The 25,412-nt window shown below is 45.8% G+C and overlaps 1 long non-coding RNA gene across 1 annotated transcript in view; it reads right to left on the bottom strand.

The window, feature by feature from the left end:
- Positions 1–1,029: 1,029 nt before the first annotated feature.
- LOC115458359 overlaps positions 1,030–25,412 on the bottom strand; it is a 36,706-nt gene continuing 12,323 nt past the window's right edge. The window contains exons 2-4 of the long non-coding RNA XR_003940044.1: positions 18,106–18,231; positions 9,634–9,733; positions 1,030–1,083 (exon numbers count right to left, since the gene is read on the bottom strand). This is a non-coding gene — a long non-coding RNA (uncharacterized LOC115458359). The remainder of the gene's footprint in view (positions 1,084–9,633; positions 9,734–18,105; positions 18,232–25,412) is intronic.

Genomic DNA, 25,412 nt, shown 5'->3' with positions numbered 1-25,412 from the left:
GAACAGATAAGAAGGATTTATCCATGGAGCGGAGTGCACGGGAAGGGGTGTAGGGAAGGACGAGTGTGGAGAGATACTGGGGAGCAGCAGAGTGAGTACATTTATAGGTTAGTAGAAGAAGTTTGAACAGGATGCGAGAACGGATAGGGAGCCAGTGAAGCGACTTGAGGAGAGGGGTAGTATGAGTAAAGCGACCCTGGCGGAAGACGAGACGGGCAGCAGAGTTTTGAACCGATTGGAGAGGGGAAAGGTGACTAAGTGGGAGGCCAGCAAGAAGCAGATTGCAGTAGTCTAAACGAGAGGTGACAAGAGTGTGGATGAGGATTTTGGTAGAGTGCTTGGAAAGAAAGGGGTGGATTTTACGGATGTTGTAAAGAAAGAAACGACAGGTCTTGGCGAGTAAAACCAGGACTGAATCACCAGTCCTTTTGAACATGAGTCAGAGCTTGGCAGGGTGGGAGCCTGGTACAGCATGCAGGTACATGAACTCCAGAGGTCAGTGACCAGCACACTGTGACCCTAGCGATAGCAGATTTCATGACACAAAGTGCCACCATTCTTTGACTGAGTTCTGACATCTCTGGCTAAACCAAGCACCCAACCCAAAATGCAATTCAGCAGAAAATAATCACAATTAAGTTCTAGAGCATACACCCTATGTTCTGAGCGGCCAGGAGAAGGTGCCCGGGGCTGTTTGATGACTGAGCCTGCCCTAGATTTTATCCCATTGCTTACACCCAGATATAGGTCCTGCTTTCCTTATGCATGAAATGGGCCCACGCAGGGGCTGACTCAGCCTATCCTAAGGGACAAGGATTCATTTGATAACCATAGCATGTCTGAGTTATAACTATCACGCACTAGAACAGGTAGTATATTACCGTAGCACTATTTTCCTCCTGAAATGCTGAAATGACATCAAAGCAAAATCAAGGGAAGATTTATTTTTCCTTTTATGGAAATCCTCTTCCATATTCTTTTTCAGCATTGCATTGACTTCTTAGTTTATCAGTCTGCAGTATGGGCTGTCTGGGTTCTTTGCCTATGTGTTGCCTTGGGCTAGGGAAGAGGCAGGCCTGGCATCTGCAGGGAAGTGAACAGGAAAAGCGTCAGGACCAGGAGCTTTCTAACGTGTTGCCCTGCAATAACATTACATTATTACTTATATTCCGCAAGCTACACCAAATGGAGTTCACTGCGGATAACAGATTAAAAAAGCAGGCAGACCCTGCGAGCTAACGCACAATATCAGATATGAAATCATTATTATACCACTGCATACAGAGAATCTACAAACCATTTAAAATAGAAATTTCTTAAACAGAAATGTTTTCAAAGCTTTTTGAAAGACAACATAATTTTGTATATTTCTCAGCTGATAGATAAGAAAGGGCTAACCCATGCAGAATCGTAAAATCCAATATACAAACTTTGAACGGGACACATGCCTCTACCAGCAGCCAATGAAGTGCCACCAACATAGGAGTCATGCTCCAAACTCTTATGTTACAGCCTGGTTTAAGAATGCAAAAGCCAGACCTTCCTAATAAACACAAGATAGATTTATACTGAATCTGCCACATTAATTACTATTTTAATCCACTTTGCTTCTCAGGTGTGTTTGTGGGGGATATTTAAAGACATTTTCCATACATCCTTCCCATACACCAGACATCACAATCAGGCTGAACTGTCACACTTCATACCATATGGGGCATCGAGAAGAAATGATATAAAATTTGGGAGCTATAGATCATAATCAGGGCAGCTTCTTGAGGGCAGCAAAGACAGCTGCAGACAAAGCAAAACAATAGATCCTGACACTCACACAAACTCAACCAACCATCAGTGCATATTTGAACCTGAATTTTATGAGATAGTTGTGTGATGAAAATGATTCTTCAGTTTAATTATCAAAATCGGGAGGAGGTACAGCTGAAGGTTTTTCTAGGGTGTCTATCACTCTTGAGAACTGGTTCTCATCATCATTATGTGATTTCAATGACTTTGGTGAGTATCTGACATCATCAGCATTCCTCCACCTCCAAATACCCCCCAGACATCATCAGTATTCCCCTATCCCCAAACACACTCCCAGACATTATCAATATCCCCCAACCCCAAACACAGACATCATCGGTATCCCCTTATTCCTAAACAGGACCACTAACATCAACAGTATCTCACTCCCCTCAACACACCCCAAGTCATTATCAGTATCCCCTCCCCTCAAACACACTCCATTGACACTCCATTGACATCATCAGCATCCCCTTACCCCCAAATGCACTCCCAGACATCAGTAACCCTCTTCCCTCATACGCTCCATTGACATCACCAGCATCTCCCATACCTGAAATCATACCCCGACATCAACAGCATCCCCCACCCCCATACGCACTCCCTGACATCAACATTCCCCTACCCATAAACATATCCTCTGACATCATCTACATCCTCCTACCTCCATACACACCCCCAGACATCATCAGCATCCCCATACCCCCATACACACTCCTGACATGAACAGCATTTTCCTTAATCCTCGACACCCCCCTGATGTGCCATGAAAATATGTGGCTCAACCCCCCTGTGTTTGGGATAATACAGATCACATACAGCCCATGAAAATTCAGGCCCTCTCCCGAATCACGTCCATCCTTAATTAGATTTAGATGTATTATTTATAACCCACCCTTATTCAGGGCGCGGTACAATATACACTCATAAAAATACATTTAAAAAATACTAAACAAAACAAACAAAATCTAAACTGAGTGACATCAAAGTTCATAGGCATAAGACAAAAGGTTTAAAGTGTTAAAATGATTAATAAGCAAGTGTGATACTGTGAGCGAGGGTTGAGGGTGGGCCTTCAAATTACACAGCCAAACAAGGTTGCAAAAACAAGGTAAACACTTTATTAACTCAAAAGCTGAGGCTGGTTGCTTCACAGGTATAGAACATGAGGATAAAGACTGTTGATATTCAGAGGAAATCTTGTCATGGGCCTCTGGATGACAGGCCCCAGAAGCATAGTCCACATAGAGAGGCATAATTGAAAGGGGCGCGCACATTTTCCTGAGGATGTCCTCGCAGGATGTCCCAGCGAAGGGGTGGGGAAACCCGTATTATTGAAACAAGATGGGCGTCCATCTTTCGTTTTGATAATACAGTCAGGGATGCCCAAATCTTGACATTTAGGTCGTCCCTAGAGATGGTCGTCCTTAGACTTGGTCGTTTCTGATTTTTGGCGATAATGGAAACTAAGGATGCCCATCTCAGAAATGACCAAATGCAAGCCCTTTGGTCATGGGAGGAGCCAGCATTCGTAGTGCACTGGTCCCCCCTACCATGCCAGGACACCAACCGGGTACCCTAGGGGGAACTGCAGTGGACTTCAGAAAAAGCTCCCAGGTACATAGCTCCCTTACCATGTGTGCTGAGCCCCCCAAAACCCACTACACACCACTGTACACCACTACCATTGCCCTTATGTGTGAAGGGGGGCACCTAGATGTGGGTACAGTGGATTTCTGGTGGGTTTTGAAGTGCTCATATTTACCACCACAAGTGTAACGGGTAGGGGGGTGGGCCTGGGTCCACCTGTCTGAAGTGCACTGCACCCACTAAAACTGCTCCACGGACCTGCACACTGCTGTCATGGAGCTGGGTATGATATTTGAGGCTGGCATACAGGCTGGCAAAAAATATTTAAAAAAAAATTTTGTTTGAGGGTGGGAGGGGGTTAGTGACCACTGGGGGAGTAAGGGGAGGTCATCTGGTCATTTCGGGTACCTTTTTTTGGCTTAGTCGTAAGAAAAAAAAAAGGACCAGCTAAGGTCGTCCAAGTGCTCGTCAGGGACGCCCTTTTTTATCGATTATGGGTCGAAGACGCCCATGTGTTAGGCACGCCCAAAGTCCCACCTTTGCTACACCTCCGACACGCCTCCGGGAACTTTGGTCGTCCCTGCGACGGAAAGCAGTTGGGGACGCCCAAAATCGACTTTCGATTATGCCGATTTGGGCGACCCTGTGAGAAGGACGCCCATCTTGCGATTTGTGTCGAAAGATGGGCATCCTTCTATTTTGAAAATAAGGCTGATAGTCTCTTTCTTACATTGACCAACAGTGGTCTGGCTCCAGCCAGGCCTCACAGCAGGACTGCCACAAATTATCCAAGTTACAGTTCGGCTTACTTCAGCCAGGCTAGGGTAGCTACACATAGGCAGGGAAGGCACACACTGTAGATCTGCTTCTTTGTCCCCTGGCCCTCTTTACCTCAACTCTGGCCCTGCCTTTTATACTTCCTGGCAGCTGTTCTCCTGGCTCTACCCCTCCCATATTACTTCTTTTTTGGGCAGGACTAGGGGGCTTAAGGTGGTCCTGATTCTGTGAGAGTATTCTTAAGGGAGATGGGTTATGTTCCAAACAGTCATTCACACTGAGTTACAATGTATGAGACTTCTTAGGTTCAGTGTTAAAAACCATACCAGAAGCTTCTCTTTTTACAGGGCAAGCCTTTTCTCTATATGTGACTTTAAGGTCTATGATCTGCATTAAGTTCTGCATACAGAAACCTACCACTTCCTCATTTCACTAGGATGAAAACTCTCCATTGATTCCTAGGCCCTGCACTGGCTGCCTTTCAGAGCATCAGAACTTCCCTGTCTTTCTGCAGATGCTGGAAAATCAATCAGCAAACATTTTATGAATGGTGGGGTTTCCAGACTAATTCATGGGGATCTTCCAGACCCAGTTCTAAAGGGGATTTTCTTTTCCATCTGGTTTCTTTTAGTGGGGGGAGGAAAGGTGGAAAGCAGCACTCCTAAAGGAGCAATCTGTAATACAGATACGTAAAATAAAAATGTGCTGAACTAATAACTCTAAATTTCATGACAGCAACTCTAGATCCCAACCCTTTTCCCATCTAGGACTCAAAGAGCATCTGAAAAAAGTAGAAGTGATTGCTGAAGTATAGGCGAGAGAGAAAGAACTCACAAATTCGGCTTTCCCTTGTTGGATCAGCTCTTAGAGAACCAGTGCTCCTGGATGACTGATCTTCCACTAGGAGCCATTCCTGGCCAGTTAAATAGTTTTGAATATTGGGCCCAATACATATAATTTGGAAGAAAGGTGGGGAGAGGAGAGATATGATAGATACATTTAAATACCTATGCAGTATAAATGCACAGGAATTGAGTCTGTTTAAATTGAAAGGAAGCTCTGGAATAAGGGGGGCATAGGATAAAGGTGAAAGGGGATAGACTCAGAAGTAACCTGAGGAAATATTTCATCATGGAAAGGGTGGTGAATTCATGGAACGGCCTCCCGGTGGAAGTGGTGGAGATGAAAACAGTACCTGAATTCAAGACTGCCTGAGACAAGTGCATGGCATCTCTAAGGGAGTGATTGGGGGGGGGGGGGTAGATGGCTTGGATAGGCAGACTAGATAGGCCAGATGGTCTTTATCTGCCTACATTTTTCTTTGTTTCAGTGTCACTACGCTCACATAACCTCTTAGTGAATTAGGCTGTAAAAATCCATAGCAGTATGACACAGACTACTCAATAATTACTGTGGATTCTTTTGGATTCGTATTAGGTAAATGAGACCTTTATTAGAGGTGCTAAAATCTACAATGATTAGCTTATATACACACAATGATTGTTTATAGATAGGTATTGTTTCTTTTTAGTTATATAGCTAATCATTACATCACTGGTCTCTACATCTAAGCAATGCTAAGAGTTCCTAGGCCAGAAAAGAAGCAATAATACACTATCTATATATATATAAGGCACTTTGAAGCCTCATGCCGGAAACTTGAGGCGCCCGAGATATCCGGTTTGGCCTGCAGGGTCCAGTCACTGTAGCTCCGCCCTCGCGTCAAAACGCGATGATGTTGAGGGTGGGGCGGCCCTCGCGTCAAAACGCGATGACGTTGAGGGCGGCCCGGCCCTCGCAACCACGTCACTGAGGGATGAAGGGACGAAGAGGAGAGGTGTGCAACTCGGAACGGAGGCACGGAGGGGGTGTCTGCAACTCGGGAGGGAGGACGGGGGGGGGGGATTACCCTGCTAGCGCCCGTTTCATTTTTGCCAGAAACGGGCATTTCTTACTAGTATACAATAATCACTGGTCCTTACATCATCTAGGCTCTTATCAGCTGGGGGGGGGGGGCTATTCACAGCAAAAGCCAGGAGTTTCTCTGACCAGGAAACATGGTTCTCTGCGCAGTTCGAATGTTACTCACAGATGAGCTCCCACTTTACTGCCAGAGGTCTCACTTTTTTATTAGGTTTAGAACTCATATTCAGAGCTAAGGAAAATTAAAGGATGCTTCTCTGTTTAGGTAAACAAGCCATACTGTGGGAATATGGTCACATGTTTCCTAGTCCAGGTGGCTAGTCTGAACTAAAAAAACAGGCCCCATCTTTCCCTTCACATAACAAATTAATTAGAGCTGTGTCTTATCTTTCAAATTCCAACTTTGTTCAACTATGATTGTGTGAAAATATCATTTCCAAACAGAACCACTTCTAATAAAAAATATAGACCCCGAGTGCACTGGTCGGTCAAGGCAGAGTTGAAAAACAATCTTTAAAATTCACTTTTATTACACCGCTCTCCTCAAGTGTCACTTCAATGGCATCCAACCCATTTCCAAAATACAGGTCATCCTTTTAAGTGACTTACAAGTGCATTTTTCTGCAGTTTTTCAATATCTCTCCTCTCTTCTCCCCTCCCCAGGAACTCTGCTCAAGGTTAAGTCACTGTTATCTACACCTTTCTCCTCCACTGTCAGATTCAGACTCTGTTCCTTCCACCTTGCTGTGCTTTACACCTTGAATAGACTTCCTGAGTCAAGCATGTCATTTTCTTTCTCTGTCTCCATGCAAATCCAGGCTAAAAGTCCACCTTCTTTAGACTGCTTTTAAAACCTCTTATTCACCAGTTGAACAATCATGTTGTTTTAACTATTTCCATAATAAATAGGGCTGCATTTCTGAAGTAGGCTTAAAAATATATGGCTGTTTATAGCTATTCTAGTTGCTGTTTTAGATTCTTTAATTTATAATTTTTCAATTTCTATTTTGTATTTCTTGTCTTTTCATTACTTGCTGTTCTTTAATATTTTTAGGGCAGCATTTCGAATAAAATCTTAATTGTGCAATTAAAAGTATGTTATTTACTTATGTTTTCCACACTGCGGCTCCTTATGACTCAACAATGGATGTTTAAGTGAATTGCCCAGAGTCACAAGTAGCTGCAGCAGGAAAAAAACATAAATAAATAACATACTTTTAATCGCACAATTAAAATTTTAATCAAACTGCAGCCCTAATTAAATGAAACTCCCTAATCCAGTGATTCCCAAACCTGTCCTGGGAAATCCCTAGCCAGTCAGGATTTTAGGATATCCACAATGAATATTCATGAAATCGATTTGCATTACTGCCTCCTTGGTATGCCAAATTCATTCCCCAGTACAGGTTTGGGAACTCCTGCCCTAATCTCATTATTTGTCCTGTTTGTCTGTGTTGAATAGATTGTAAACTCTGCAGCAGGGCCTGTCTGTTATGTGTTTGTCTACAGCATTGTGTACCACTAATAGTGCTATAGAAATGATTAATAGGAGTAGGATTACAGAATGACCTGGGAACAGCCCCTCCTTTGCTAAACACTCACCCCTATCTAGAGATTTATGGAATGGGAAATTTGTCTTTTGCCATGGGACACTTCTTTGTTTAAAGATAATCTGGTCAGATATCATCTGAAAATACAAGGCAGCCTCATTAGTTATAATCACCTGATAATTTACAGGACCTACACATCAATGTCAAACACAACCGTTTCCAAGCCAACTAGTTTAACCTTCTGACGAAGGATAATTGGAGAAGAAACAAGGACCTGTCATAATCATAATTGCACTTTGTGAAAGGATGGTGTGGAGATTAAACACAGGAATTTTATAAACTGAGGCACTCTAATCAACATCACATCCTATTTGTGATCATGGTCCTATATTGAAGGACAGGTCAGTTCAAGGCTACTTCACATTGTAACTGAGGCTTGTCATCCTAAAATCCATTTCTGATGGAATATGGGAGGTGGGATGGGACTGGATTACTCTTCTCATGCAATTCATCTAAATCTCTCCCAGCAAAATGGTCATGTATTTAGTAGCGCTCTAGAAATGTTAAGTAGTAGTACCGGTAGTAGTATTTTCAGTTTTGATGTCATAAGAAATGTTAAACGTGGGATACAAATGTCATAAATACCCAGGAATACTAAAAGATCAGCACGCACATTCCTAAATCTACTACTACTACTATTTAACATTTCTAAAGCGCTACCAGGGTTGCGCAGCGCTGTACAATTAACAAAGAAGGACAGTCCCTGCTCAAAGGAGCTTACAATCTAAAGGACAAAAAGTGTAGTTAATCAAGATTGAGGCACTCTAGATTTCCTGGATAGAGGTACAATGGTTAGGTGCTGAAAGCGACATTGAAGAGGTGGGCTTTGAGCAAGGATTTGAAGATGGGTAGGGAGGGGGCTTGGCGTATGGGCTCAGGGAGTTTATTCCAAGCATAGGGTGAGGCGAGGCATAGGGTAAGCAGCATAGGGTAAGGCATCTTCATTTCCCCAGCTGCAAAGGACTAAAATACAAATTAACACATGCATCCAGCTTTTCCTACATAGGCACGCAGCTATGGAATGCATTACCACTTGAAGTGAAAAACCAGCGTGACTTAACCAACTTTCGGAAATCACTGAAAACCTGCCTCTTCAACAAGGCATACTGCAACAGTCCTTCATATGAACTTTAAAGCATTACCACTTTATCTATTATTCCGAATATGATCTCTTTATACCTGTTTGCTTAATTTTATTTTGTTATTCATGTTCTCTATGTAATACCACTTAAATCTCTCATTCTGGAATGGCGATTGCCATGACGGAACAATGTAAGCCACACTGAGCCTGCAAATAGGTGGGAAAATGTGGGATACAAATGCAACAAATAAATAAATAAGTAAGAGGTTATTTTACCAAGCTGCGGGAAAAAGGGCCCTGCGCTGGCGTAATATACTCTTACCACATGGCCATGTGATGGGGAGCACTGAGGTGGCAATAAGGGGCACCTGCACTAACCCGGTGGTAACCAGGCAGTGCGTGGCGCCTGATTACTGTTGGGTTATTGCTACATAAGTCATTTCTGGGGGTTTTCTTTTTCCCACAGAAATGGTGCATGCTCAGGGATGGACTACCGCCGGTGACCGTGTTGGGCCGGCAGTAGTCCTGAAAGAGCAAATGGTAAGCCTGCATTGGGCTTACCACCGCTCAGTAAAAGTCCCCTCAATAAACAAATAGATCGAAACTCTGAAAGTGGATGCCTGATTTAGTGGCCATTTACCAGGAGAAAAAAAAAAAAAAATCTCTGCATTAATATAACACATACTAGGGTGTCCCTATAACCAGCCCCTTCAAATGACACACTGATTACAATTTACTATTCTACCTATGAAATGTTATTTCGTTATTATACTTCCTCTGTGTATGTCCATATGCTGCATAAGCCGGCATGTTTAAAAATATCAACTAAATCGGGCATTAAGATCTGCTCACCATTTTCTGTTGGATGTTCCATCATTTCATGTAGTGAGATTGGACAAGTACGGGCATTTCATTTTTTACATTGTCGGCCCTTTAATTTGGAACAAACTACCTTTAAGAATAAGAAAGATCAGAAATATGAGTGAATTTAAGACAGAATGCAAAACTTTCTTGTTCAATCAGACATATCAAAGAAATGAGGAATGACTGAAGCAAGCTGGATGGCCGATATTGTTGAAATGGGAAAATTAGGTTCTTACCTTGGTAATTTTCATTCCTTTAGTCATAGCAGATGAATCCATTACGAGTGGGTTGTGTCCATCAACCAGCAGGGGGAGATAGAGAGCACTGAAAAACCACAGTGCCTCTTGGCCAGCTAGCTCCATCTGCCTCTTCAGTATTTGAAGCTTCCAAAGCAGTGTTACACCGCAAAGCATAATAACATGAACTTTCCTTACAGCAGATGAACGCCCCAAAACTGGAACTATAAGTCAAAGGAGGGAATTAACTCATCCTCCTGTAACTGAATAGAAATCCTGAAGACTGTTTTCCAACTTCTCCCAATGAGGGAACATATCTACAGGAAAAACTGAACATAAAAGTAACATAAATCACATAATGAACCACTGAGGGAGGGCTCATGGATTCATCTGCTATGACTAAAGGAAAGAAAATTACCAAGGTAAGAACCTAATTTTCCCTTCCTTGTCATCAAGCAGATGAATCCATTATGAGTGGGATGTATCAAAGCAACCCCTAGATAGGGTGGGAACAAACCACACCACGCACCAGCACTTGTGCTCCAAAATGCGCGTCTCTCCTGGCAGCCACATCCAGCCTGTAATGTCGGGCAAACGAGAGCTTAGAAGCCCAAGTAGCTGCACTACATATCTCTTGAAGAGAGAGTGCTCCAGTTTCAGCCCAAGAAGAGGAAATCGCTCTTGTGGAGTGTGCCTTAAAGGCTTCAGGCGGAGGCCGGCCAGATAGCAGATATGCTGAAAAGATAGCTTCTTTGAGCCAACGGGCTATAGTGGCCTTAGACGCTGGAGACCCTCTGCGCGGACCTGACAAAAGAACAAAAAGATGGTCAGAGGTCCTGAAGGCATTTGACATGCGCAGATATTGCAACAGAGCCCTTCGCACATCCAGAAGGTGCAACTGCCCATAGGCTTCTGGAAACTCCTCTTTAGAAAAGGAGGGCTGGTTTAGGTGAAACGCTGAAACCACCTTAGGCAGGAAGGAAGGCACCGTACGTACCATTACTCTGGACTCTGAGAATTGCAGAAATGGGTCTCGACAGGACAGCGCCTGGAGCTCAGATACCCGTCTTGCCGATGTCACGGCCACCAAAAAGACCATCTTTAAGGTCACATCCTTTTCCGAAGCTCGCCTGAGCGGCTCGAAGGGCGAACACTGAAGGGCCTTTAAAACTAACCCCAGGTTCCAGACCGGACACGGAGCCCGCACGGGAGGACAGAGCCAAAGCACCCCTCTAAGAAACCGTGTCACATCCGGGCAAGCAGCCAGAGAGAGGCCAGCGACCTTCCCTCAAAAACATGCTAAGGCTGCCACTTGAACACGCAGGAAATTATAGGCCAAGCCTTTTTGTAAACCATCCTGCAAAAAGTCAAGTATCGGTGAGATAGAAGCCCGCATGGGTGTAATCGCTTTAGAAGCACACCAAGCCATAAGCCACGGAAGTGGAACGCTTGCGGGCCTGTAGGAGAGTGGAAATGACTTTACTGGAATATCCCCTCTCAATTGTGCCCTCTCAATAGCCATGCCGTAAGACCAAAGCGGCATCCTCCATGGTCACCGGGCCCTGTGACAACAGGTTCGGAACCAGAGGTAACAGCAGGGGATCCTCTACCAGCAACCGCAGGAGGTCCGCATACCACGGCCTCCTGGGCCAATCCGGGGCAATGAGAACCACCTCTCCTTGGTGGAGCCGAATCCGCAGGAGTACTCGCCCTATCAAGGGCCACGGACAGAACACATACAGGAGGCCCTGAGGCCAGGGTTGAGCCAAGGCATCCAACCCTGCCGAGCGAGGATCTCTCCATCTGCTGTAGAAGCACGGGACTTTGGCATTTGTGCTTGACGCCATAAGATCCATTACGGGCTTTCCCCATTTGGCACATATCTACAGGAATACTTTGTCTGCAAGTTCCCATTCCGCTGGGTCGATCTGATTCCTGCTCAGATAATCGGCTTGCATGTTGCTCTGACCTGCAATATGAGCTGCTGACAGAAACTGCAGATGAAGCTCGGCCCAGTGGCAAATTTGCGCAGCCTGTGCTGCTAGTGCTATGCACTGAGTGCCTCCTTGGCGATTTATGTAGGCCACTGCTGTTGTGTTGTCCGACAGAACTCTGACAGCCAATCCTTCCAGGGTCAATTGAAAGGCCAGAAGCGCCTGGAAAATCGCTTTCTCCAAGTGACTGATGGACCACTCCGACTCCTCGGGTGTCCAAAGACCTTGGGCATGCCTTCCCCGGCAATGTGCACCCCAGCCCTTCAGGCTGGCATCTGTTACCACCAGGCACCAATCGGGGAGCGCTAGCGGCATTCCTCACCGTAGCATACTGTCTGAGAGCCAACACTCCATACTCAGCCAGGCCGCAGGGAGCCACGTCAGTCTGCATTGATAATCCTAAGATATTGGAGACCATCGTTGAAGAAGGGAACACTGCAGAGGTCTCAGGTGCGCTCTTGCCCATGGCACCACTTCCAAAGTGGCTGTCATCGACCCCAACAGCTGGACAATGTCCCAAGCTCGCGGGTGAGGCATCCTCAGGAGCAGACATATCTGGTTCTGAAGCTTGCACCGCCTTTGCTCGGGTAGGAAGACCATCCCCGAGGCTGTGCCAAACCGGACCCCCAAATATTCTAGAGATTGAGAGGGGGTCAGGTAACTTTTGGCTATATTGACGACCCAGCCCAGAGATTGCAGTACTGAGACCACTCTGGCTGTAATTTGATGACTCTCTTCTGCAGAGTCTGCTCTGATGAGCCAGTCGTCTAGGTACGGGTGAACCCGGATACCCTCTCGCCTGAGAAAAGCAGCTACTACCACCATTACCTTGGAAAAGGTTTGGGGAGCTGTGGCGATGCCAAAAGGCAAGGCCCGAAACTGGAAATGTTTTCCCATCACCGCAAAATGCAGAAACCTCTGGTGCGGGGGCCAAATTGGTATGTTCAAGTAAGCTTCTTTCAGGTCCAGAGACATGAGAAACTCTCCTGGCTCTACCGCCGCTATGACGGAGTGCAGGGTTTCCATGTGAAAATGTCGCACGTTCAGAGACTTGTTGACTTGTTTTAAGTCTAGGATAGGCCGAAAAGACCCTCCTTTTCGCGGCACCACGAAGTAAATGGAGTAATGGCCAGAGCCGCATTCGGCGGGAGGCACGGGGGAAACTGCCCCAATGTGAATCAAGCCTTGCAAGGTCTCCTCTACCGCCGCCCGTTTGGCGGCAGAACCACATCGGGACTCCACAAATACATCTCTTACGTATTGAATTCTATTCTGTAGCCTTCTCTGATCAGGTCCAAGACCCACTGATCTGAGGTAATCTTGGCCTACTCCTCGAGAAAGAGGGAAAGTCGTCCTCCTATCACAGGAATTGAGGAGGGGGCCAGCGTACCATCATTGAGAGGGTCGCCCTTGAACTCCAGGTCTTGAGCCTGCTGCTGCGGAACGTTTGTCCGAGCGAAAGGAGTTCCTCTGCTGAAAACGGGCACGTGAAGTGAACCCAGCAAAACGCCCCAGGCGGTACCTTCTAGCTTCACGGAAGCGAGGTCTGTAAGAGGAGGGAACCGCCTGACCCTTGGAAGAAGGCCGCGGCCTATACTCGGGTAAGCGCTGGGGTTTGGCATCCCCCAGGCCTTTCACAATTTTCTCCAACTTCTCACCAAACAGAAGGCCTTGAGAGGGCAACTTCACCAACCTTTCCTGAGAGGCCATGTCAGCTGCCCAATGCCGTAGCCACAGAAGACGGCGAGCCACCACCGCTACAGCCATCTGTTTAGCCGAAGCTCTGACCAGATCATAAAGGGCGTTAGCCAAAAATGACAAGGCCGACTCCATTCGCGGTGCCACCTCCGTAAGGGGCTGCGCTCCATCTCCAGGCTGTTCCACTGCCTGTTGTAACCAAGCGAGGCAGGCTCGGGCAGCGTAGCAGCTGCATGCAGACGCCCGTAAGGATAGGCCTGAAATTTCAAAGGAACATTTCATAGCTGTCTCCAGGCGACGGTCCTGCATGTCCTTCAGGGCAACTCCTCCTTCCACTGGGAGGGTAGTTTTCTTTGTCACAGCCGTGACTAGGGCATCCACTTTAGGCACTGCTAGGCGCGCCAAATGCTCCTCACTTAGAGGGTATAATTGCCCCATAGCCCTGGCGACTTTCAAAGGCCCCTTGTGGTCAGCCCATTGAGCCATGATAAGCTCTTGGATGGAGTCATGCAAAGGAAAGGCTCGAGCAGGCTTCTTAGTACTTGCCATCCTCAGATTACCAGAGGAGGTCTCAGTACTCCCAGGGTCTTCTATAGAGAGGACCTGCAAGGCATCAGTAATAAGCAATGGCAACTCATCGCGGTGGAAAATCCTCACCGCGGAAGGATCATCTGGATCCAGTGGCAATCCTGCACCATCTTCTGGCTCTCCAGACCACGAAGGCCTGCCAGACCCCTCAGAGTCCTCACATCCCGACCATGGGGGGGGGGGGGGGGGGAGGGGGTGTGCCACTCTCTAAAGGGAAATCCACCCTTCTGCGCTTGTCTTGCGGCCATCTGTCAGGGGAAAATGCGCCTGACGGTAATCCAAGTCCAGACTCCACTGGAGGGGATACAGAAAGCAGGGCCGCAGAGGACCCCTGCGGAAGAGCTCTTTTTAACATGTATGCATTATGCAGCAATAAAACAAATTCAGGGGAAAATGGCTCACCCTGGCCTCCCAGTTCCAGTCCGGGGGAAACAGCTCTTTTATTAGCCTCTACACGAGGCGCCCCTCCAGGCTCAAACCCCTCCACCTCAGCGGGGGTCGTGCCATGCTGTTCCAAAATGGCGCCCGCTGCCAGCTCCACGGAGCGGGAAGGAACATCGCTCGCCATGCTCAGGCCGGCTCTACCGTCTGAAAAGCACACCTTACAGAGCCCCGCTGCAGATTTGCGTTTGCCACAAACGCAACAGCACTTTACTTTCTCAGCAGCCATCGCCGAAAGAGGCGGAAATTCAAAATGGCGGCTTCGTGCCAAAATCGTCCCAAACGCGGGCCCTCCCCGGAGGAGCTACAAAATGCTCTTACCTCACCAGACCGAGTCTCCGAGCTCCAGTCACGCTGCACAATCAGAAGAAAACCTCTTTTCTGGGATTGCAGCGCCAAAGCATGACGCTACTTTTTTTTTTTTTTTTAACGCTGTGAGGAAAGTTTGAGGCAACAGCGAAAGAGGCAAATTTCCAACTCCGGAGTATCAGTAGCGTAGGAAAGGCAGAGAAAGGGCGAACCTATGAGCCTGCATCCACAGCGTGGGCAAAGACAGGGACAGGACTTGCCTATTTGTCTACTTCCACATCTGGGGCTGTGTAAGGCAGGGAAAGGGCTAACCTATTTGCCTTTTTTTTAAACGTTTTATGTTTCAACAATTTTTTATTGATGAGGTCACATGGTATACAATTCCATCGCAGTCAATATAAATCGTATAACATCGAAGTCTAGTACACATTACGAAACCTGAAACGCCCATCATCACTGTTTTCCAAACGTTTTTCCCCCTATCCCTTCCTTCTTGTCTTCTCCTATATTTATAATGTGTGTACATGTATAATTACTATGCAGTTGCATAACTATTAACAACCTATTTGCCTTTAAAGTGGGCACCATCAGCCACAACACCCCTGCTATAACTGGCAAAAGCACAGGAGCCACCCCAGGCAGATTTTCTGAAGGAGCTTGAACAAGCTGCAACCATCCTGCTGGGGAGATAGAGAATACTGAAGAGGCAGATGGAACTAGCTGGCCATGAGGCACTATGGTTTTTCAGTGCTCTCTATCTACCCCTGCTGGTTGATGGACAAAACCCACTCATAATGAATTCATCTGCTTGATGACAAGGAAAGCATAGCTGTGAATATTGAAACTGAATACTGAAACTAGCCATATTTTGTTTGACTGTACTTGAACCGTTGTCTATAGAATGTACAATAAAATTAATTATGTATGTACATTTGTAATCCACCAAGGACCCTGGAATTGAGCATAATATACATTTATAAATATGTACAATAATGTATATGGCACTCCAAACTTCATAGCCAACTCTGAGTTGATTTTGTATAGCCTCGAAGAGACTGCAGGCACAGAGATCCTTTGTACTCAGTGGTCTGTAAGCTCAGTACCATATGGAAACTCCTCAAGGAGATGAGACGAAGAACATAAGAATAGCTATACTGGGTCAGACTAATGGTCCATCTAGCCTAGTATCCTGTTTCCAACCGTGGTCAATCCAAGTCACAAGTACCTGGCAGAAACCCAATTAGTAGCAACATTCCATGCTACCAATCCCAGGGCATGCAGTGGTTTCCCTATGTCTGTGACACTCTCACTCATAGTGGCAGCAGTGGGATCTCAAAGGAGGCAGTTTCCCTTTGAAAACCTGGGGGCTAGTGAGGAATGTAATGGGGCAGTTCTGCAAACTGAAAAGTAGTAAGTCACCAGGACCGGATGGTATTCATCCCAGAGTATTAACAGAGCTGAAAAATGAACTTGTGGAGCTACTGGTAGTAATATGCAATTTATCCCTAAAAACAGGTGTGGTACCGGAAGATTGGAGGGTGGCCAATGTAACGCTGATTTTTAAAAAGGGTTCCAGAGGAGATCCAGGAAATTATAGACCGGTGAAGACCGGTGAGTCTGACGTCGGTGCCATGAAAAATGGTGGAGGCTATTATTAAGAATAAAATTACAGAGCACATACAAAAGCATGGGCTACTGAAACAAAGTCAGCACGGATTTACTGAAGGGAAGTCTTGCCTCACAAATCTACTGCATTTTTTTGAGGGGGTGAACAAACATGTGGACAAAGGGGAGCCGGTGGATATTGTATATCTAGATTTTCAGAAGGCGTTTGACAAAGTGCCTCATGAAAGACTCCAAAGGAAACTGGAGAGTCATGGGATCGGAGGTAGTGTATTATTATGGATTAAGAGCTGGTTAAAAGATAGGAAGCAGAGAGTAGGGTTGAATGGTCATTATTCTCGATGGAGAAGGGTAGTTAGTGGGGTCCCTCAGGGGTCTGTGCTGGGACCGCTGCTTTTTAACATATTTATAAATGACCTTGAGATGGGAGTAACTAGTGAGGTAATTAAATTCGCAGATGACACAAAGTTATCCAGGGTCATCTCGTCGCCGGAGGAGTGTGAAAGATTACAAGAAGACCTCATGAGACTGGGGGATTGGGCGTCCAAATGGCAGATGAAGTTCAACGTTGACAAGTGCAAAGTGATGCATGTGGGAAGGAGGAACCCGAATTACAGCTATGTTATGCAAGGTTCCGCTTTAGGAGTTACGGACCAAGAAAGGGATCTGGGAGTCATCGTGGATAGGACGTTGAAATCTTCAGCTCAATGTGATGCGGCAGCTAAGAAGGCGAACAGAATGTTGAGTATTATTAGAAAAGGGATGGAAAACAAGCATGAGGATGTTATAATGCCGTTTTATCGCTCCATGGTGCGACCGCACCTGGAGTATTGTGTTTAGTTCTGGTCACCTCATCTCAAAAAAGATATAAAGGAATTGGAGAAGGTGCAGAGAAGGGCGACAAAAATGATAAAAGGGATGGGACGACTACCCTATGAGGAGAGGTTAAGACGGCTAGGACTCTTTAGCCTGGAGAAAAGGCAGCTGAGGGGTGATATGATAGAGGTCTACAAAATAATGAGTGGGGTAGAGCGGACAGATGTGAAGCGTTTGTTTACACTTTCTAACAATAATAAAACCAGGGGACACAAGATCAAATTAGAATGTGGTAGGTTTAAAACAAATCGGAGAAAGTTTTTCTTTACTCAGCGCGTAGTTAGACTCTGGAACTCATTGCCGGAGAAGGTAGTGACGGCAACTGGCCTTGCTGAGTTTAAAGGGGGTCTGGACAGATTCCTGAAGGAAAAGTTCATTGATCATTATTAAATTTTGGGTTTTTGCCAGGTTCTTGAGGCCTGGATTGGCCGCAGTCGGAGACAGAGTGCTGGGCTTGATGGCCCTTTGGTCCTTTCCCAGTGTGGCAGTGCTTATGTACATATAATTTTACATCTATGAACTCTGCAAGTGTAAAATAAGTGTGGTAAATTATTTCAAAATTAAACCCCCATGTGTATTTTCTGGTCCCACTAACAATACATGCAGTGTCATATGGTGTATACACTTTTAGCTGCATTTATGGAGGGATGAAATGTTCAAAAACTTGTTTTTACATGGGTTAGGCACGCACTCACCTGCATACAAGATTTTTAAAAATTGGTCTTTGCCTGCATATGTCTTATGTTGGATAAATGGGCTGGTTTTCTGCATGCGTGAAATTCTGTGGGTAACTCAGCAAGTAGGAACACTTCTTCATTTTGCTGTGGGCAGAAAGTATGGGTAAATTTCCAGAACTGGTAAAACGAGATCTCTGTTTACCTTAGAAACAATGGAAGCAGAAGAAAAATGGGTTGTCATAGCACTCTTAAGATCCCAACTTCAATCCTTTCCTAGCCACTCTGAGGTCAGCTATAACCACACAGAATCTGTTTTCGTATTTGTTCCCAGGACAATATAGGAAAGAACTACCCTAGCACAGCTGTCAGCAAAAGACAGAACTAAACAGCTGGAACTTCCCTCTCTGACTCTCAAATGGTTGCAACGTATTTCTCTTTCAGGAAGCATAAAAATAATCCAAGCCGCCAATGACACAGTTTCTGGAAAGAGGCGTTAGGCTGGCCCTGGGTTTCTGATACCCATTTCCTGGTGCACCCTGATTTTTGCTAGATGAAGCAAAGACTACGGGTACCAGGATGCACCAGGATAAAAGTTAGTTTATATAGAAACTAACAGGAACCAGACGTCTTTCATTTCAAAGAATGCTCCAGAACAAGGGGTCATAGAACGAAGATGAAAGGGGATAGACTCAAGAGTAATCTAAGGGAACACTTCTTCACAGAAATGGTGGTGGATGTGTGGAATGGCCTCCCAGTGGAGGTGGTGGAAATGAGGATTGTATCTGAATTCAAGAAAGCCTGGAACAAGTACAGAGAATCTCTGAGGGAGAGGAAGGGATGGTAGAGATCAGTAGTTGGTGTGAATGGACAGACTGGATAAGCCATATGGTCTTTATCTGTGTCAGTTTCTATGTTTCTATATACAAAGGGTCTCTGAGGGAGAGGAAGAAATTGTAGAGATTAGTAGTTGGTGTGGATGGACAGACTGGATAGGCCCTATGGTCTTTTCTGCCGTCAGTTTCTATGTACAGAGGATCTCTGAAGAGGAAGAAGGGACTGTAGAGATTAGTAGTTGGTATGGATGGACAGATTGGATAGGCCATATGGTCTTTATCTACCTCTACTTTCTATACTTTCTATGTTTCTATGCACAGAGGATCTCTGAAGAAGAGGAAGGGATTGTAGAGATTAGTAGTTGGTGTGAATGGACAGACTGGATAGGCCGTGTGGTCTTTATCTGTGTCAGTTTTTTATGTTTCTATATACAGAGGGTCTCTGAGGGAGAGGAAGAGATTGTAGAGATTAGTAGTTGGTGTGGATGGACAGACTAGAAGGCCTTATGGTCTTTATCTGTGTCAGTTTCTATGTACAGACATCTCTGGGGGAGAGAAAATTGTAAAGATTAGTAGCTGGAGAGACTGAATAGGCCATGTGGTCTCTACCTGTGTCAGTTTCTATGTTTCTATATACAGAGGATCTCTGAGGGAGAGGAAGGGATTGTAGAGATTAGTAGCTGGAGAGACTGGATAGGCCATGTGGTCTCTACCTGTGTCAGTTTCTATGTTTCTATGTACAGAGGATCTCTGAGGGACAGGAAGGGAGTGTAAAGATTAGCAGTTGGTGTAGACGAGCCTGGATGGGCCAATCAGTCTTTATCTGGCATCCTGGACTGCGTTACTGTGTTTATGTATGTTCAGTCCAGGGCTGGCTTAATCGTTAGTGCAAAGTAGGTAGTTGCATAGGGCAGCAGCTTCTGGAGAGAGGGTGGGGGTGGTTTTGGCAAGCAGCAGTAATAGCAAAACACTAGGTCCTGACATCTACAGAAACTCAAAAACCATCAGAACATCCTTTTAGCCACTGGGGCGGGGGGGGGGGGGGGGGGGGGGGATTTTCAAATATGATGTTTACCTAGATAAACTGCACTTACCCAGGTAAATGTTCTTTTTGAAATTGCCCTTACTACCTAAGTGCATATGAAACAAAGTTTAATATTTAAAAGTGTAACATAGTAAGATGACGGCAGAGAAAGACCTGCACGGTCCATACTGTCCGCCCAACAAGATAAACTCATATGTGCTACTTTATGTGTATACCTGACCTTGATTTGTACCTGCCATTTTCAAGTCTGCCCAGCACTAGCCCCGCCTCCCACCACCGGCTCTGCCACCCAATCTCTGCTAAGCTTCTGAGGATCCATTCCTTCTGAACAGGATTCCTTTATGTTTATCCCACACATTTTTTAATTCCGTTACCGTTTTCATCTCCACCACGAGGGCATTCCAAGTATCCACCACTCTCTCCATGAAAAAATACTTCCTGACATTTTTCTTGAGTATGCCCCCCCTCAGTCTGAGTATTTCCCTGTCCCTGGAGGGTTCAAAATCTAAATTTTGTACCTGAGGCACTAGAGGGTTAAGTGACTTGCCGAAGATCACAAGGAGCAGCAGTGAGATTTGAAACGGGCACCTCTGGATGTCAAGACCAGTGTTCTAACCACTAGGCCACTCCTTCACACTTTTGTATCATCTGTACCCTATAATTTGCTAAATTAATTTTTACAATCAAAATACTATTTCAACAGTAATTCACCCATGCTTCTCTTAAAGGACTTGAGATCCAAAAAAAAAATAATAACCAAGAGGACTAAAGGTTAGTTTAGATAAGAGATACCAGGCTTCAAAATACATAAGAACATACTGGGTCAGACCAATGGTCCATCTAGCCCAGTATCCTGTTCTCCATACAGTGGCCATGCTAGGTCACAAGTACCTGGCAGAAACCCAAATTCTAGCAACACTCCATACTACAAATCCCAGGGCAAGCAGTTGCTTCCCATGTCTGTCTCCACAAATTTATATCAGATTATGCATTTTTTAATATCAGATTATGCATTTTGGCAGGATTGCTCTGGAATGAGTAACATTAAGGCAATCATGATTGATGTTTAGTTATGAAAATCTCAGAGTGGGGCATAAAAGATAACCAAAGAGGGCATGTAAGGCAAAAAGCTCGCCGAGGGCATCAAATACCCTTGCACCGGCCCTGGTTAGATCAGATCTTTGTAGCACCAGTGACGTCCTCTAAGGGGATCTGTCTCCCATGACTCCTTCCATGGCCTCTTGCTGCTCTGTTGAATGTTTAGCCTTCCTCAAGGATTAGATCTTTGTTTCCTTCCTTCATTCTTTGGAACTCTGCTAGCTTGAAAGAACAATGTCACAAAAGGATAGGAATTCCTTGCAAGCCCAAACCTGCCCTGTAGTATTTCTTGCCATGAGCCTCCCTCTGCCTTTTCAGTTGACAGACAGTTATGCTGTATTGTCATATTCTTTTTGTATTTTGTTCTGCACAGATAATCTCTTTCATTGAATGGCTTTGAGCAGGTGACAGATGTAAAAATCAGTGCCTTATCGGAGGCCACAGAAGATCTTTTACAGGCACACAACCAAAACAGAGCTGCTGTTGCTGTAGCCAAGTCTGTCTTGAATGCATAGGGTTGAAATTTATTAGAAAAGCCTGTCACTGGGTGTCAAGCCTCTGGCAATTATCAGCCAGTTCTGTCCTTTCTAGGAGGAGATCTCCCATTAGGGAGTCCATCCATGAATTTGAAGGAACAAGGAGGGAACCAGAGACACTAGAAACACATCTTCCTTGTACCCAGTTTCTTTAGCTTGTTTTTACAGTTTCTTAAGAAGAAGGGGAAGGGATTTTGCTTACACTTTTTCAGTAGTCGCTCAAGGTGAGTTACATCAGATACTACTACTACTACTACATTTCTAAACATTTCTAGAGCGCTACTAGGGTTAGGCAGCGCTTTACAAATTAACAAAGAAGGACGGTCCCTGCTCAAATGAGCTTACAATCTAAATAACAAAATGTCAAGTTGGGGCAGTCTAGATTTCCTGAGTAGAGGTGTAGTGGTCAGAAACAATCTGTAAGGATGAGGGCTATGATGCAGCTGATTGGGGGGGGGCATCTCTCAACTAAGACCTTGAACCAGGGGTCCTGCTTTCTCCACAACCATTATAAATCTCAGGGCTTTTTTTGAAAGAGCAGCACCAGTCCCCTTACATAATCTGACTCCTGCCAAAATTTCCCATGTGGAAAGAACCTAATTACAGTATACAGTGTTTTGGACAGCTGTGCTCTGTGTATACGCACACAATAACATACAAACTTAATAATGAACCTGTCTAGTGCCCAGTGGTTTCAGAAATTCTCATCTGCGCAGCTGAGGATACTTCCTGGGAACACACCTTCAATCACTGACCAGGAATCATTAACAGCTAAGATATTAGTCTTACACACACAAACAAGGAGTGACTCGGCTACACATACTGCAGCAGGACATGTTTATCCACTCCTACCCTAGCTAATATTTAATCACCTCTCGGACCTCATGTGCAACTTTCTTTAAATTAGTCCCCTTATTTTCTAACTCCTCCTACTCTACTACTACTACTACTTGACATTTCTAAAGCGCTACTAGGGTTACGCAGCGCTGTACAATTTAACATAGAAGGACAGTCTACTACTACTACTACTTAACATTTCTAGAGCGCTACTAGGGTTACGCAGCGCTGTACAAAATAAACAAAGAAGGACAGTCCCTGCTCAAATGAGCTTACAATCTAAAGAACGAAATGTCAAGTTGGGCAGTCTAGATTTCCTGGGTAGAGGTGTAGAGGTTAGGTGCCGAAGGCGACATTGAAGAGGTGGGCTTTAAGCAGAGATTTGAAGATAGGGAGGGAGGGGACCTGACGTATGGGCTCGAGGAGTTTGTTCCACGCGTGGGGTGAGGCGAGGCAGAAAGGGCGGAGCCTGGAGTTGGCAGTGGTAGAGAAGGGTACTGAAAGGAGGGATTTGTCTTGAGAGCGGAGGTTACGGGTAGGAACGTAAGGGGAGATGAGGGTTGAGAGGTAAGGAGGGGCTGCAGATCGAGTACATTTGTAGATTAGTAGCAGAAGATTGAATTGAATGCGGTACCTGATCGGAAGCCAATGAAGTGACTTGAGGAGAGGGGTGATGTGAGTGTATCGGTTCAGGCAGAACATAAGACGTGCAGCAGAGTTCTGAATGGACTGAAGGGGGGATAGGTGGCTAAATGGGAGACCAGTGAGGAGTAGGTTGCAGTAGTCAAGGCGAGAGGTAACGAGAGAGTGGATGAGAGTTCGGGTGGTGTGCTCAGAGAGGAAAGGGCGGATTTTGCTAATGTTATAGAGGAAGAAGCGACAGGTCTTGGCTATCTGCTGGATGTGCGCAGAGAAGGAGAGGGAGGAGTCGAAGATGACACCGAGGTTGCAGGCAGATGAGACTGGGACGATGAGGGTGTTATCAACTGAGATAGAGAGTGGAGGTAGAGGAGAAGTGGGTTTGGGTGAGAAGACAAGAAGTTCGGTCTTGGCCATGTTCAGTTTCAGGTGGCGGTTGGACATCCAGGCAGCAATGTCGGATAAGCAGGCCGATACTTTGGCCTGGGTTTCCGCAGTGATGTCAGGTGTGGAGAGATAAAGCTGGGTGTCGTCAGCATAAAGATGATACTGGAAGCCATGAGACGAGATCAGCGAGCCCAGGGAAGAGGTGTAGATAGAGAAAAGAAGGGGTCCAAGGACAGAACCCTGAGGGACTCCAACAGACAGCGGGATAGGGGTGGAGGAGGAGCTTACAATCTAAAGGACAAATGTACAGTCAGTCAAATAGGGGCAGTCTAGATTTCCTGAAAGGTATAAAGGTTAGGTACCGAAAGCAACATTGAAGAGGTGGGCTTTGAGCAAGGATTTGAAGATGGGTAGGGAGGGGGCTTGGCGTAAGGGCTCAGGAAGTTTATTCCAAGCATAGGGTGAGGCGAGGCAGAATGAGTGGAGCCTGGAGTTGGCGGTGGTGGAGAAGGGTACTGAGAGGAGGGATTTGTCCTGTGAGCGGAGGTTACGGGCGGGAACATAAGGGGAAATGAGGGTAGAGAGGTAATGAGGGGCTGCAGACTGAGTGCATTTGTAGGTAAGAAGGAGAAGCTTGAACTGTATGCGGTATCTGATTGGAAGCCAGTGAAGTGACCTGAGAAGAGGGGTGATATGAGTATATTGGTTCAGGCGGAATATAAGACGTGCAGCAGAGTTCTGAACAGAACTCTCTTACCTAGCTATATGTTCCATCTTTGCTTATACCCTAAGCTGTCTATTAAAATGTTTTATTACGTATTGTGTTGACATTGTATGTAGTATACTATCAGGCTTATTTTCGAAAGAGAAGGACGCCCATCTTTCAACGCAAGTCGCAAGATGGGCGTCCTTCTCACAGGGTCGCCCAAATCGGCAATTTTGGGTGTCCCCAACTGCTTTCTATCGTGGGGACGACCAAAGTTCATGGGGGCGTGTCGGAGGCGTAACGAAGGTGGGACTTGGGCATGCCTAACACATGGTCGTCCTCGACCCATAATGGGAATAAAAAAAAAGAGCATCCCTGACAAGCATTCGGACAACTTTACCTGGTCCTGTTTTTCTTACGACCAAGGCAAAAAAGGTGCCCGAAATTACCAGATGACCACCGTAGAGAATCGGGGATCACCTCCCCTTACTCCTCCAGTGGTCACTAACCCCCTCCCACCCTCAAAAACAACTTTAAAAATATGTCATGCTAGCCTCTATGCCAACCTCAGGTCCACCGCAGCAGTATGCAGGTCCCTGGAGCAGTTTTAGTGGGTGCAGTGCACTTCAGGCAGGTGGCCCCAGGCCCACCCCCCTCCCTACCTGTTACACATGGTGGTAAATGTGAGCCCTCCAAAACCCACCAGAAACCCACTGTACCCACATCTAGGTGCCCCCCTTCACCCGTAAGGGCTATGGTAGTGGTGTACAGTTGTGGGTAGTGGGGTTTGGGGGGGCTCAGCACACACGGTAAGGGAGCTATGTACCTGGGAGCAATTTATGAAATGCACTGCAGTGCCCCCTAGGGTGCCCGGTTGGTGTCCTGGCATGTCAGGGGGACCAGTGCACTACGAATGCTGGCTCCTCCCATGACCAAAGGGCTTGCATTTGGTCGTTTCTGAGATGGGCGTTCATAGTTTCTATTACCGCCAAAAATCAGAAACGACCAAGTCTAGGGACAACCATCTCTAGGGACAACATAAATGTTAAGATTTGGGCATCCCCGACTATATTATCAAAAAAAAGATGGACGCCCAACTTGTTTCGATAATACGAGTTTCCCCGCCGCTTCGCCGGGACGTTTTGCGAGGACGTCCTCAACAAAACTTGGGCATCCCTTTTGATTATGTCCCTCTATGCCATACTTTGTATTGTTATTTGAATATTTTTACTGCTGTAACTGTT

This window comes from Microcaecilia unicolor, chromosome 14 (genome assembly GCF_901765095.1).
Source record: "Microcaecilia unicolor chromosome 14, aMicUni1.1, whole genome shotgun sequence".
Taxonomy (NCBI): domain Eukaryota; kingdom Metazoa; phylum Chordata; class Amphibia; order Gymnophiona; family Siphonopidae; genus Microcaecilia; species Microcaecilia unicolor.
Note: the sequence above shows the minus strand (reverse complement) of the source record. Positions and strands in the feature narration are given on the sequence as shown.